The sequence below is a fragment of the Hyla sarda genome, chromosome 3 (genome assembly GCF_029499605.1).
Source record: "Hyla sarda isolate aHylSar1 chromosome 3, aHylSar1.hap1, whole genome shotgun sequence".
NCBI lineage: Eukaryota > Metazoa > Chordata > Amphibia > Anura > Hylidae > Hyla > Hyla sarda.
Window position 1 is genome coordinate 140065156 of NC_079191.1, and position 15843 is coordinate 140080998.

The 15843-nt window shown below is 45.0% G+C and overlaps 1 long non-coding RNA gene across 1 annotated transcript in view; it reads left to right on the plus strand.

The window, feature by feature from the left end:
* Nucleotides 1–1563: 1563 nt before the first annotated feature.
* LOC130361744 (uncharacterized) overlaps nt 1564–15843 on the plus strand; it is a 60056-nt gene continuing 45776 nt past the window's right edge. Inside the window, exon 1 of the long non-coding RNA XR_008891134.1 lies at nt 1564–1660. This is a non-coding gene — a long non-coding RNA (uncharacterized LOC130361744). The remainder of the gene's footprint in view (nt 1661–15843) is intronic.

Here is a 15843-nt window from a genome sequence, read left to right on the forward strand (position 1 = left end):
CTGCTTTACAAAATCTTATCTGATACATAATCACCATTATGGAGCACTTCAAAGGTGCAGAAAAGAACAAATTGGGTCTTTAATTTGTTCTAAAAAAATAATAGATCCACATGGGAATTCTGTACTGGTGTAACACATTAACATAATTGAAAGCAAAGATTCAGCATTTAAAGTTTAACAATTTATTAAAGGGGTTACCCAGATACTAGACTTTTTATTTAAATGTTGCTGAGGTCCTGTGATTGGTTGCTGTGGAAAAATCACTCCAGTTTTTCTCTCACACAGTTTGATAAATCTGGGCCATATTTACTTGCCTTGCTCTTTCAGGGATCCCTCTGTGAAGTTTTCTGGTCCACCGTGCTGAACGCTCTGGCTGCTACTTATGAAAAGGACTCTTCTGAATTACTGACTGAGGTGGGACACCATATTAACCGATCATTGGCTAAGTGGGCTGTCTCTGCTGAGGCAAGTCCATCTGGGAAGTAGCAGGAGCGTTCAGAGGGGGACTAGAAGACTTCATTGGGAGACCACAGAAGGAGTGAGGTAGGCAAGAATGTGTTTTTTCAAATTGTTATTGCGATCCCAGCAATATATAAAAATATTCTAGTATCTGGATTACCTCTTTAAAGTTAGAACAAAGCTAAGGAAGCAAAAAAAATAATTCCCATTCCTATCAGTTACAACATTTTCCAATTTTGCAATGGCAGGTTGTTAGAGGGGCAGCATCAGATACATGAGATTGCAAAAATGTTCCTATGTTCTGTACGGACAATTGGAGAGATGAAGACCACATAGAAAAATGGTTGCATTTAGAAACCAAAACTATATAAGAACTTGATATACTCTTGCCAAAAGGTCTAAATGTAGTCCTTGAAATTTTAGTTATTTTTATGAAGAGGGGGCCTGAGCTGATATGTATTGCATATATTATCCATCTACACATCAATTTATTTATTTAATTTATTGTAAATTATTGAGTAGCGTATTCCCGAAGGGCCCATAGAGTTTGATGGAAATCTAGTGACTATGTTTGGTCAATTTTTCCAACATATGCATTAATTTGGCAGAATTCAATAGCATAGCAGAAAGTCATAATAATTTAAATTAAGTCATAATAATTAAATTAACATATACATTTAGAAAATGGATTGAAAATAGTTACTTGTTGATTGGGTCCATTAACTCCTTATGACGTGGTTTGTTTAGACCTTAAAGAGATACTTTAGGGAGATATACATATAAAAAAAAGTTCCAAAAAGTCTCCACACTACCTGGATATTTTCCCCTTAAATGATCCGGCCTGGTATGCATGGCTCCTGTGGCCCTTATGGTCTTTTCTGGCTTATTGATATTCTTTGTCATCCTTTCCTCCCCTTGCCTCATAGATACTACATTTCCCAGTAATCATTGCAGGTCTACTCTGCTGTTCAGCTCACTCTCTGAAAAAAGCCCCTACCCTCCTGGTCTGAGCAGCAGAAAGAAGTTCAGTGTCAGTGGCTGAGGCTGCACACACCTCCCAGCTAAAGAGAGTATGACTAATCAGTGCAGGGCAGAAACCACATAGTCTGTGTCTCTCATTAAGGTGGGGGCTACTTTCAGATGGGGATTTGGACAGAGAAGGCCTGGATCTCATTATGAAGTATTTCCTCACTCCCTGCATGTAAGTGACAACTGAAAGAGGGGAAACTGCTTTAGATAGCTAATGAAGCATATTTAGACAATTAAATAGGTTTATAAGAGGGAAAGGATTCGCTATGGGTTTAGTTTCCCTGAGTACCTCTTTAACCCCTTAAGGACCAGGCCATTTTACACCTTAAGGACCAGAGCATTTTTTGCAATTATGACCACTGTCACTTTAAACATTAATAACTCTGGAATGCTTTTACTTATCATTCTGATTCTGAGATAGTTTTTTCGTGACATATTCTACTTTAACATAGTGGTAAATTTTTGTGGTACCTGGCATCCTTTCTTGGTGAAAAATCCCCAAATTTGATGAAAAAAATGAAAATTTAGCATTTTTCTAACTTTGAAGCACTCTGCTTATAAGGAAAATGGATATTCAAAATAATATTTTTTTTGGTTCACATATACAATATGTCTGCTTTATGTTTGCATCATAACATTTATGAGTTTTTACTTTTGGAAGACACCAGAGGGGTTAAAAGTTCAGCAGCAATTTTTAAATTTTTCACAACATTTTCAAACTCACTATTTTCCAGTGACCAGTTCAGTTTTGAAGTGGATTTGAAGGGTCTTCATCTTAGAAATACCCCACAAATGACCCCATTATAAAAACTGCACCCCCCAAAGTATTCAAAATGGCATTCAGTAAGTGTTTTAACCCTTTAGGTGTTTCACAGGAATAGCAGCAAAGTGCAGAAGAAAATTCAAAATCTTCATTTTTTACACTTGCATGTTCTTGTAGACCCAATTTTTGAATTTTTACAAGAGGTAAAAAGGAGAAAATTTTTACTTGTATTTCAAACCCAATTTCTCTTTTATGTAAATTGTTCGGCGGGCGCAGTAGAGGGCTCAGAAGGGAAGGAGCGACAAATGGTTTTTGGGGGGCATGTCACCTTTAGGAAGCCCCTATGGTGCCAGAACAGCAAAAAAAAAAAACACATGGCATACCATTTTGGAAACTAGACCCCTCGGGGAACATAACAAGGGGTAAAGTGAACCTTAATACCCCACAGGTGATTCACGACTTTTGCATATGTAAAAAAAATCTATATATTTTTTGCCTAAAATGCTTGGTTTCCCCAAAATTTTACATTTTTAAAAAGATAATAGCAGAAAATACCCACCAAAATTTGAAGCCCAATTTCTCCCGATTCAGAAAACACCCCATATGGGGGTGAAAAGTGCTCTGCTGGCGCACTACAGGTCTCAGAAGAGAAGGAGTCACATTTGGCTTTTTGAAAGCAAATTTTGCTCTGGGGGCATGCCGCATTTAGGAAGCCCCTATGGTGCCAGAACAGCAAAAAAAAAAAAAAAAAACACATGGTATACCATTTTGGAAACTAGACCCCTCGGGGAACGTAACAATGAGTAATGTGAACCTTAATACCTCACAGGGGTTTCACGACTTTTGCATATGTAAAAAATAATAATTTTTTAACCTAAAATGCTTGGTTTCCCAAAAATTTTACATTTTTAAAAAGGGTAAAAGCAGAAAATACCCCCCAAAATATGTATCACAATTTCTCCCGAGTACGGCGCTACCCCATATGTGACCCTAAACTGTTGCCTTTAAACACGACAGGGCTCCAAAGCAAAAGAGCGCCATGCGCATTTGAGGCCTAAATTAGGGACTTGCATAGGGGTGGACATAGGGGTATTCTACGCCAGTGATTCCCAAACAGGGTGCCTCCAGCTGTTGTAAAACTCCCAGTATGTCTGGACAGTCAGTGGCTGTCTGGCAATACTGGGAGTAGTTGTTTTGCAACAGCTGGAGGCTCCGTTTTGGAAACAGTGGTGTACCAGACATTTTTCATTTTTATTGGGGAGGGGAGGGGGGCTGTGTAGGGGTATGTGTATATGTAATGTTTTTTTACTTTTTATTTTATTTTGTGTTAGTGTAGTGTTTTTAGGGTACAGTCACATGGGCGGGGGTTCACAGTAGTTTCTCGCTGGCAGTTTGAGCTGCGGCAGAAAATTTGCCGCAGCTCAAACTTGCAGCCGGATACTTATTGTAAACCTCTGCCCATGTGAGTGTACCCTGTAAACATTCAGCTGTTGCAAAACCTCAACTCCCAGCATGCACGGTCTATCAGTGCATGCTGGGAGTTGTAGTTTTGCAACAGCTGGAGGCACGCTGGTTGTGAAACACTGAGTTTGGTAACAGTGTTTTGCAACCAGTGTGCCTTCAGCTGTTGCAAAACTACAAACCCCAGCATGTACAGACAGTGGAAGGGCATGCTGGGACTTGTAGTTATGCAACAGCTGGAGGCAAACTACTTTGGCTGGGGATTGTAGTTATGCAACAGCTGGAGACATACTGGTTTGCTACTTAACTCAGTGTTTCACAACCAGTGTGTCTTCAGCTGTTGCAAAAGTTATGCAACCAGCAGATGCACCACTACAACTCCCAGCATGCACTTTAGCTGATTGTGCAAGCTGGGAGTTGTAGTTATACAACAGCTGAAGGTACACTTTTCCATAGAAAAAATGTGCCTCCAGCTGTTGCAAAACTATAAGTCCCAGCATGCCCATAAGGGAATGCTGGGAGTTGTGGTGGTCTGCCTCCTGCTGTTGCATAACTACAGCTCCCAGCATGCCCTTTTTGCATTCTGGGAGCTGTTGCTAAGCAACAGCAGGAGACTGTCACTCACCCAACTGCTGATCCCCGCCGCTGCAGGTCAGTCCCTCGTCGCTGCCGCCGCCGCTCCTGGGGCCCCGATCCCAACAGGGACGCCGGGGATCGGGGTCCCCAGCTGCCGGGTTCCTCTTCCTGCATCCGATCATGTCCTCTGGAAGAGGGGCGGATCGCGTTGCGGGAGTGACACCCGCAGCAGGTGCCCTGATTGGTCGGCCGGTAAACAGGCCGACGAATCAGGGCGATCGTGAGGTGGCAGCAGTGCCACCTCACCCCTGCTTGCTATGGCTGTTCGGGGCCGTCAGAGACCCAATTGACAAGGAATCCGCCGCAGATTGCTGGGCTGAATTGTTCAGCGATCTGCGGCCATCGATATCAGCAGGTATCGGGCACCAGCTCCGCTCCAGCTGGCTGCGGGGGGCCGGGAATGGACAGGACGTATTCCTACGTCCTCGGTCCTTAAGGACTCGGAAACGGGGGCGTAGGAGTACTTCCATTGTCCTTAAGGGGTTAATGATCAAGCCATGTTTTTCAATCCTAAAATGTGTCTCTTTGTGGTAATAACTTTGGAATGCTTTTACTGATCGAAAAATTTTTGAGATGATGTTAAAATTATGTTATCTTTGTTAGGTGGGTTGGTACAATTATAAAGATAATCAACAACACAAATAGAGAAACATAGCCGCACATCCACCATTTGTATTTTGATCTACTTGCTTCTCAGCATAATTAAAAAAAACTAACAGGTTGTTATTATACATTTTGATCAAAATACAAGCCCGCTTGCCACGTCAAGGCCACCTAGTCAAAGTGGGTCCCTAACCTAACACTGGCATAGGGCCAGGCGGTGACCACCACCTCCAAGACACCATGCCCACAGGGAGATCGGCCCAGTTTCCTCCTGGCATTCTCCCAGCCCTCTGGCAGGGAGCACTTGGAAGGTATTCACATTGGTGTGGTTGCACTGCGGTGGTCATTGTTACTGCGATACTTTGTCTGTGGAGTGGGGTGGCCCAGAGCCAGGGGCTATATTGCTTTTTATGTTTTTTTTTTCTTTTCACAACAAAATCCTTTTTATCCCTTTTTTGTGTTGCCATTAGAGATGAACAAACTTTCGAAAAATTCGATTCGGCCAATTGGTTGAATTTTTGTAAAAAAAAATTTGGTTTGTTCAGAATTTATTCGCAGCGAATCTATATTAAAAACGGCTATTTCTGGACTACAGAGAGCCTCAATAGGGGTGTAGAACACTACTTTGTTCTAACACGCATATTGAGTGTGCTGGGGTAGTGAAATAATACTGTTATTCAGAATGACATGCAGATTACAGGCATTGATTAGTGACAAAGCCTGGAGGGAGCATCAGTATGAGGAGACCAAATAGTGGCTGAATGACACAGCATGGAGGTGTTGGCAGCATGAGGAGACCATATAGTGGCTGAATGGCACAGCTTGGATGTGGCTGAAGCATGAGGAGACCATATAGTGGCTGAATGACACAGAGTGGAGGTGTTGGCAGCATGAGGAGACAGTATAGTGGCTGAATGACACAGCTTGGATGTGTCTGAAGAATGAGGAGACCATATAGTGTCTGAATGCAACAGCCTGGAGTTGGCTCAGCATGAGTAGACACTAGGGCTTCACAATACCTAAGATGAAAAGACAAATTTCAAAATTTAAATTGAAGATTGTGGGTAGCTAATGCTACCATAAAAACATTTTTAGGCTCAGACCCAGGCCCAGCAGCATCAGTAAACCATATATTGGCTGATTGACACAGCCTGGAGTTGGCTGAAGCATCAGGAGACCATATAGTGTCTGAATGGCACAGCCTGGAGTTGGCAGAAGCATGAGGAGACAATTTAAATTTAAGATTTTGAAATTTAAATTTAAGATTTTGAAATTTAAATGAAGGATTTTGAAATTTACATTTCACTACTCTGCCTGACATACTTATTGCATATGTGAGAGGAGCACAATACGCTTCACTATGTTTAAAACAGTATTTGTCTAGAACAGCAGTAGATGTGTACTATTGGCTGTCCTTTCACAGTATATAGACCCTTGACAGATTAACAGGTACAAAATAGTACACTACTTAGATGTAGGTATGTGGTATGTACTTATGAGGGCAGAAAAATGTGCTACAGTATGCTTAAAAATACTTATTTTTACCTGTGTCCCAGATTCCAAAATTCCTTTATAATCAGAAAATGTCAGAATACCACCTGACATTCAAAATAAGAAATGATACATACGTTCTCTGAAGAAAATGATCCTTCATTAGATGTTCCAGGGACATTAGCTCATCGGAGGAACAGGAAAACATGATACAACTTAATTCTGCAACTGAAGAACCACGACAAAGAATGAACGACTTAAAGCCTACTGGAACTGAGGAACTTCAAAATGGCAAATCTACCACCTGGGATAGTCAGTCAATACCAACAGCCGGCGGTCAGTATTCACAGTACCCTGCTTCTGCTAGTCCTTGGCAAAATTCCTTTTATTACAGGTATCAACATGACAATAATGATGGGAGAGTAACTAAAGGATACCCACATGTTTCCTACAATACACAGTCAATATATGGAGACCATATAGTGGCTGAATGATACAGCCTGGAGGTGGCTGAAGCACGAGGAAACCATATAGTGTCTGAATGACACAGCCTGGAGTTGGCAGAAGCATGAGGAGACCATTGAAATTTAAGATTTTAAAATTGAAATTGAGGATTTTGAAATTGAAATTTTAACTCCCAAGTTTTAGTGCCCCGGGCGTGTGGGTACAAAGGACCAAATCTAACAAGGAGTCACATGTCACATGGCAGCACAATGACAGAGCCTGGAGGTGGCATCAGTATGAGGAGACTATATAGTGGCTGAATGGCACAGCCTAAAGTTGGCTGAAGCATGAGAAGAGACCATATAGTGGCTGAATGAGACAGCCTGGAGGTGGCATCAGCATGAGGAGAACATATAGTGTCTGAATGACTGCCTGGAGTTTGTGGCAGCATGGGGAGACCATATAGTGTCTGAATAACACAGCCTGGATTTTGCTGAAGCATGAGGAGACCATATAGTGTCTGAATGACACAGGCTGGAGGTGGCTGAAGCATGATGAGACCATATAGTGGCTGAATGGCACAGCCTGGAGTTGGCGGCAGATGAGGAGACAATAGGGCCTCACAATCTCTAAGAATAAAATATGAATTTTGACATTTCCATTGAAGAGAATGTATGGTACGTAATGCTACCATAAACATATATAGGTAATGTCCTAGGCCGCAGCATCACTAAACCATGTAGTTACTGAATGACACAGACTGGAGCTGGCTGTAGCATCAGTAAACCATATATTGGATGAATGGCATAGCCTGGAGGTGGTTGAAGCATGAGGAGACCATATAGTGGCTGAATGACACAGTCTGGAGTTGGCTAAAGTATGAGAAGAGACCATATAGTGGCTGAATGAGACAGCCTGGAGGTGGCAGCAGCAGCATCAGGAGTCCTGAAAGTGACCTGGTGACAGACTGGTGAGGTGGATGGCAATACCAGTACCCGGTGACAAAGGTGGGTGAAAAAAGGTCTGATTCGGAGGAATGTTTGTAACTGGGGAGCAGCGCCTAAAATATGTTTGGCGCTATCCATATTTGTGAAGTGTTGGTGTGGCACCATGGTCAATCTACTCTCATGCATCAGTCATTGATGGTTGGAAATCCTGGCAGTCAGTTTCTCCATATTTTTTGTGGACATACGAGTTCTCCTTGGGGTGACTACCACATCTCCAGTGCCCTGACCAGCCATCGTTTCCAACACATGTTGTAAGAAATTAAGCAGTGGAATTACGTTGTTCATCCCGTAATCCTGGTGACTTATTAATAATGTGGCTTCCTCAAAGGGCCTGAACAAATGGCAGCTGTCACGTATGAGCTGCCACTGGTTCACATAGAAGTTACACAGGAGAGTACCCCTATCCGCTTGGATCATCTAGAAATCGGTGATGGCTTTTCTCTGTTCGTACAGTCAGTCCAACATATGGAGGGTGGAATTCCAATGTTACAAATAGTGATGAGCGAACTTTTCAAAAATTGAATTCGGCCGATTCGCCGAATTTTCCGAAAAAGTTTGTTTCGATCCGAATTTTTTCGCGGCAAATCTATATTTAAAAATCCTATTTCTAGCCTACATACAGCCTCTATAGGGGTATAGAACACTTTGCTGTGTTCTAAAACGCATATGGAGTGTGCTGGGGTAGTGAAATAATACTGTCATTCAGAATAACATGCAGATTACCGGCATCGCTTAGAATCACTGCCGCACAGCAGCACAATGACAGAGCCTGGTGGTGGCATCAGTGTCAGGAGACCATATAGTGACTGAATAACATAGGGTGGAGGTGTTGGCAGCATGAGGAGACCATTTAGTGGCTGAATGACACAGAATGGTGGTGTTGGCAGCATGAGGACACCATATAGTGGCTGAATGGCACAGTGTGGAGGTGTTGGCAGCATGAGGACACCATATAGTGGCTGAATAACACAGAATGAAGGTGTTGGCAGCATGAGGACACCATATAGTGGATGAATGGCACAGTGTGGAGGTGTTGGCAGCATGAGGACACCATATAGTGGCTGAATGACACAGCTTGGATGAGGCTGAAGCATAAGGACACCATAGAGTGGCTGAATAACACAGAATGGAGGTGTTGGCAGCATGAGGACACCATATAGTGGCTGAATAACACAGAATGGAGGTGTTGGCAGCATGAGGACACCATATAGTGGCTGAATGGCACAATGTGGAGGTGTTGGCAGCATGAGGACACCATATAGTGGCTGAATGACACAGCATGGACATGTTGTCAGCATGAGGAGACCATATAGTGGCTGAATGACACAGCATGGAGGTGTTGGCAGCATGAGGAGACCATATAGTGGATGAATGGCACAGCCTGGAGTTGCCAGCAGCATGAGTAGGCACTAGGCCTTCACAATCCCTAAGATTAAAAGATGAATTAAGAAATTTAAACTGAAGATTTTGGATAGCGGGTGCTACCTATGAGAAAATTTGAAATCCCCAGACCCAGGCCCGCCAGCGGCATCAGTAACCCATGTATTGCCTGAATGACACAGCCTGTAGTTGGCTGATGTACGAGTACACACCAGGGCTTCACAATCCCCCCAAAAAACACCACCATTTTCGAAATTTTTGGAAAAGATTTTGGATAGCGGGTGCTACCTATGAGAAAATTTGAAATTACCAGACCCAGGCCCCACAGCGGCATCAGTAACCCATATATTGCCTGAATGACACAGCCTGGAGTTGGCTGATGCACGAGTACACACCAGGGCTTCACAATCCCCCCCAAAAAACACCACAATTTTAGCAATTTTTGAAAAAGATTTTGGATAGCGGGTGCTACCCATGAGAAAATTTTAAATTCCCAGACCCAGGCCCAACAGCGCCATCATTTTTTGATTTGAAATTTAAAACAACCTTTGCGTGTTCCGGACCCCAGCATGTGGGTATGAAGGACCAAATCCAAAGGGCTCATATGGCCGTGAGATTTAGGCGAAACGTCTCCATTGCCCTGACCGGCCATTGTTTCCAAGACTTCTCGCCAAGGCAAACCATGTGAAGAACAGCGTGACACCACCGTGACCTGCACACATGGTATGCTGAAGGGCCACTGAGACTTGTCCGGGCAGTGGAGGCTTAAGACACAGTGGAGGATGTGGAGGCGGAGTAGCACACTGTCGCAGGACCAATGGGCTGACTGAGTGTAGCAGGAAGCAGCATTGAGTACACACCAGGGCTTCAGAATCCCAAAGAAAAAACAAACATTTTTCAAATAATTTTAAGAATATTTAGGACAGCGGGTGCTACCTATATGTTGCATGAATGACACACCCTGGAGTTGGCTGATGCATGAGTACACACTAGGGCTTCACAATCCCTCCAAAAAAACACAACAATTGTAGAAATTTATGAAGAAGACTTATGGATAGCGGGTGCTACCTATGAGAAAATTTGAAGTTCTCAGACCCAGGCCCAACAGTGCCATCAGTAAACCGTATATTGCCTGAATGATACAGGCTGGAGTTGGCTGATGCATGAGTATGCACCAAAGCTTCACAATCCCTAATAAAAAAGACAAACATTTTTGACGAAAAATTTTAACGAAAATTTAGGACAGCGAGTGCTCTCTATATATTACCAGAATGACGCAGCCTGGAGTTGGCTGTAGCATGAGGAGACCATTGAAATGTGTTATATTTTTTTTTTGAAATTTAAATAAAAAATTGTGTCCCGGATCCCGCCGTGTGGGTACAAAGGACCTAATCTGACAAGCACCCACAGGGCTCATGTGGCTGTAAGATGTAGGCGCAACGTCTCCATAGCCCTGACCGGCTATTTTTGGATTTTGTACCTTGTTTAAGAACAAGCGCATATCAAAGAGTCCAGAAGACTCTATAATGCAGGATGGTGGACCACCAAAAGACATTCTTCTATAAAAGAATTTTTTTATGAAATAAAGAAGCAGAGTTCATCCCTCTGCATATTTTTTTTGAAAATTTTACTTAAAAAATCACACGCAACAATCGTTCAATGGTGTAATGGTTATTATTGTGGAAAATTCAAGTTTATTACTGTGATAATTATCAGAAAATTTGAAAAAAACACTACCCAAGAGTGTTTAATAACCCCATACAATGCACCATAAATGTTGAAATTTTAATTAAGCATGTATGTATGTATTTCAAAAATCCTAAAATTAAAGGCCCAAGCCCAGAAGCATCATGAAATCAAGTAGTTCCTGAAAGACGCAGGAATAGGCATCAGCAGTACCCAAGAGGCTTTAATAACCCCTTACATTGCACGATCACTCGCGAAATCAAGCAATAACAGGTGTGTTATGCCCTCAGATGTCCGTGGCTGCACGCGCGCTACACTGAACGGACCAGCGTGTGTCTATCTTTCACCGACAGGTGCTGAACTCCCTTCGCGATAGGGATCAGGGATTGCAATTATTTGCCAAGTAAGAAGAATCACAACTAAGCGCCGGTCATAAGCTCAGGTTCATTAAGTCCCTGCCCTTTGTACACACCGCATGTCTCTACTACCGATTGGATGGTTTAGGGAGGTCCTCGGATCGGCCCCGGTGGGGTAGGGGAAGGCCCTAGCAGAGCGCCGAGAATTTAAAGATCATTGTTGAAATTAGGATGCATTAGCTACTGCTAAACTTCCAAAAATTTAAGGCCCAAGGCCTGAGGCATCAGGAAGGCAAGTACTTCCCGAAAGACACAGAATGAGTCAGGAGCAGTTATTCTCAGTACCCAAGAGGGTTTCATAACCATCCCCTTACATTTTAAGATCAATGTTGAAATTTGCATTAAGTATGTATTTAGCTACTGCTAAACATCCAAAAATTGAAGGCCCAAGGCCTGAGGGCAGGGAGGCACGCAGTTCCTGAAAGACACAGAATGAGTATGGAGCAAGCATTCGCAGTTCCCAAGAGGGTTTCATAACCCCTTATATTTAAAGATCAATGTTGGCATTTGCATTAAGCATATATTTAGCTACTGCTAAACATCCAAAAATTAAAGGCCCAAGGCCAGAAGCATCAGTGAGGCAAGTAGTTCCTAACACAGGATGAGCCAGGAGCAGGCAATCACAGTACCAAAGAGGGTTTCATAACCCTAATTGATAACCCAAGAGGGTTTCATAACCAACCGTAATTGGGAAATGTTGGTGTAGCAGCTTGGTCAATCTACTCTGAGGCATCTGGCATTGGTGGCTGGAAATCCTGGCTGATCCATCCCTGATTCATCTTGACAAACGTCAGTCTCTCCACATTTTTGGTGGAGTTCGCCTTGGGGTGACTATGGCCACGGCCGCACTAAACACCCGCTCTGATGGCACACTACTGGCCATTCAGGACAGCTTTTCCAAGGCAAACTCTGCTAGTTGTGGCCATAAGTCAAGTTTGGCTGCCCAGAAGTCCAGCGGATCTTCAATGGTTGTTGGCATGGCCATGTCAAGGTATGCCACCACCTGCTGGTTCAGGTCCTGCTCCATGTCTACCTGCTGCTGATGAGTTGCTTCACTATGCGGGTGAAGAAAGCTACTCATCAGCGACTGTAGACTCAGGCTGCTGCTGATTGAGCTGGTACTGCTCCTCCCACCCCTCCCCTCCCCAGCAGCCATGGCAGTGGAAGGTGAGCGCAGAGGGCCCCCCGAGTCAGACCTGCGAGTGGATGGACCATGTGGCCGATAGGCATCAGCCAACTGACTACGTAAAATCTCTCTGTAGTAGGTCAGTTTGTCCTCCCTCTCAGTGGGTGTAAAAAAGGCCCCCATTTTGGGACGGTAGCGAGGGTCTAATAAGGTGGAGATCCAGAAGTCTTCCCGCTGACAAATTTTGACAATTCGGGGGTCACTACGCAAGCAACTGAGCAGGCATTGTGCCATTTGCGCCAGTGACTCGGAGGGACTACCTGCCTCCATCTCCACTGCATACTGCCACAGTGTGTCTGGGTCCTCTGTCTCAACTTCCTCATAACCCTCCAGCTCCTCTGGCTGCTCCTGCTCCTCCTCTCCTGTCCGAAGACTAGAAACACCGGCCATCTCATCCAACCAAAACTGTGCTCTGCTTTGCCCCTCATCCTCCTACTCCTCCAGTTCAGCCCCCACAAGACTCATGTAGCCTTGAGATGTAGGCGCAGCGTCTCCATTGCCGTGACCAGCCATGGTTTCAATCATTTGTTGTAGGAAATGTAGGAGTGGATTTACGTCGTTCATGGCGTAATCCAGGTGACTCACAAATACTGTGGCTTCCTCAAAGGGCCTCAGCAAACGGCAGGTGTCACGTATGAGCTGCCACTGGTTCACATTGAAGTTACACAGGGGAGTACTCCTATCTGCTTGGATCATCAAGAAATCGGTGATGGCTTTTCTTTGTTCGTATAGTCTGTCCAACATATGGAGGGTGGAATTCCAATGTGTGGCAATGTCACAAATAAGACTATGTTGTGGGATACCGTTCTGACGCTGCAGCTCAAGGAAGGTGTGCTTGGCGGTGTACGAGTGGCTGAAGTGCATGCACAGTTTCCTTGCCATTTTCAGGATGTTTTGCAAATGGGGTGAAGACTTGAGGAAGTGCTTGACAACCAGATTCAACACGTGTGCCATTCAGGGCGCATGTTTCACACTTCCTTATCGCAGCGCGGACACGATGTTCTTCCTGTTGTCGGTCACCATGGTTCCCATTTCCAGATTTCGTGGAGTAAGCCATACTAGGATTTCTTTACAAATTAACTTTAGCAGTTCCTCCCCTGTGTGACTCCATTCGCCAAGGCAAACCATGTGAAGAACAGCTTGACACCGCCGTGCCCTACACACATGGTACGATGAAGGACCACCGAGATTTGGACGTGCAGTGGAGGCAGAGGACACGGTGGAGGTTGAGGAGGTGGCGTCGCACACTGTAACAGGACCAACTGCCTGGGAGCGAGAGCGGGGAGGAGGAAGCGGTGTGACCTGTACAAGTTGCTGTTGTGGCTGTGCAGGAACCACATTTACCCAGTGGGCCGTAAAAGACAAGTATTGTCCCTGCCCGTAATTACAGCTCCACATGTCGGCGCTGCCGTGCACTTTTGAACACACCAACAGGCTCAAGGACTGGCCCACCTTCTCTTGTACAAACTTATGCAGGGCTGGTACGGGCTTCTTCACAAAGAAATGATGGCTTGAGACTCTCCACCTCGGCTCGGAACAAGCCATCAATTCTCTGAAAGGTGTAGAGTCCACCACTTGAAAAGGGAGGGACTGCAACACCAGCAACTTGGACAGGAGCACATTCAACTTCTGCGCTGTTGGATGAGTGGGCGCATACTGTTGTCTCTTGGACATGGCTTCGCCAATGGATTGTTGGCAGAATGGCTGACTAAAAGCGGGAGAAGCAGGAGCCACAGAAGGAGGGTTTGACACACAGCTCCCTTCGGCTGAGGTGGTGGAGCCTTGGCTGGATGAAGGAGGGAGCGGATGGCCACTGGATGATGCAGCATGCTGGACCACTACATCAGAGCCACCGTTCTCCCAGGCCGCTTTATGGTGGCGAAGCATGTGTTGACGCCGGGCCGTGGTGCCGACATTGGGACCCTGGCCACGATTCACCTTCTGCCGACAGATCTTGCATGTGGCTATGTTAACCTCCTCCGGATGCTTTATGAAAAACTTCCACACCACCGAGTAGCTGATTTTCCCATCCGCAGTCCGCACTAATTGACTGCTACTGGCGCCATCTCCAGGAACCCCTGTTCCACTACCTCCCAGAAAGGTAGGCTGCCGCGAAGCAGGTGTTGTCCCCCGGGCACGTTTGGCTCCTGAATTTCCACTACTGCCACCACGCTGACTGCCAACTGTGCTACCGCCTTGCTGCCTCAAGGGCAACTCTCTTCTCCTGATGATGATGAAGCCCCTTCTGCACCCGACTCCCAATTGTGATCGGCTTCATCATCATCAACAGTTGTGTGCATGTCACTGATGTCCTCCTCGTGTTCCACAACAGTGTCTGCCTCAGGACCCTGAACACTTGCAACACTTGCAACTCCCACGTCACTCTCCGCATCACTACTTGGCCGCCTAGCAGAGCAAGCAGCGCATGTCTCCTCCCCTTCTTGGCTGTCCAGTAGCTGCTGAGTGTCCTCTATTAGATCGTCCTCAGTAAATAGTGGAGCTGATCCCACAGCATAAGATACTTCTTTAGGAGAGGGAACAGCATAGGACAAAGGCAATGCGAGGACACGGACTGTTCCCGGGCCATGCCAACTGAGGGCTGTGTCTGAGGAACCCACCGACTGTTGACTGGGGGTGTCAGATATCACTTGTGATGATGTGGATGAGCGTGCTAACCAATCCACGATGGCAGATGGGTTGCTGGTGGAGACACGACCGCTGGCTGATAACGGGAGCTCAGGCCTCTCGCTGCAACTCCTGCTGCCACTCGCCCCAAGTCTGCTGCCAACTCTACCTGAAGTATTTAGGCCTCTGCCACTCCTCTGTGCACGTCCTGGCTCTTCTCTGCCTGACATACTTAGTGCGTTTATGAGGGTATTACAATACACTACACTACTCTTTAAACAGTATTTGTCTAGAACAGCAGCAGGTGATTACTTACGGCTGTCCTTGAACAGTATGTAGGCCCTTGACAGATTAACAGGTACTAAATGGTACAATACTTTGATGTACCTATGCGGTATGCACTGAGGAGGGCAGTAATATGCCTAACTATTAGCAGAAAAAAATCTGTATTTTTGTAAAACACCAGCCGGTGGATATTATTGTTTGGGCTTTGACGATATGGAGCACCTTGACAGCTTAACAGGTACTAAATGGTACAATACTTGGATGTACCAATGCGGTATGCACTGATGAGGGCAGTAATATGCCTAACTATTAGCAGAAAAAACTCTGTATTTTTGTAAAACACCAGCCGGTGGATACTATTGTTTGGACTTT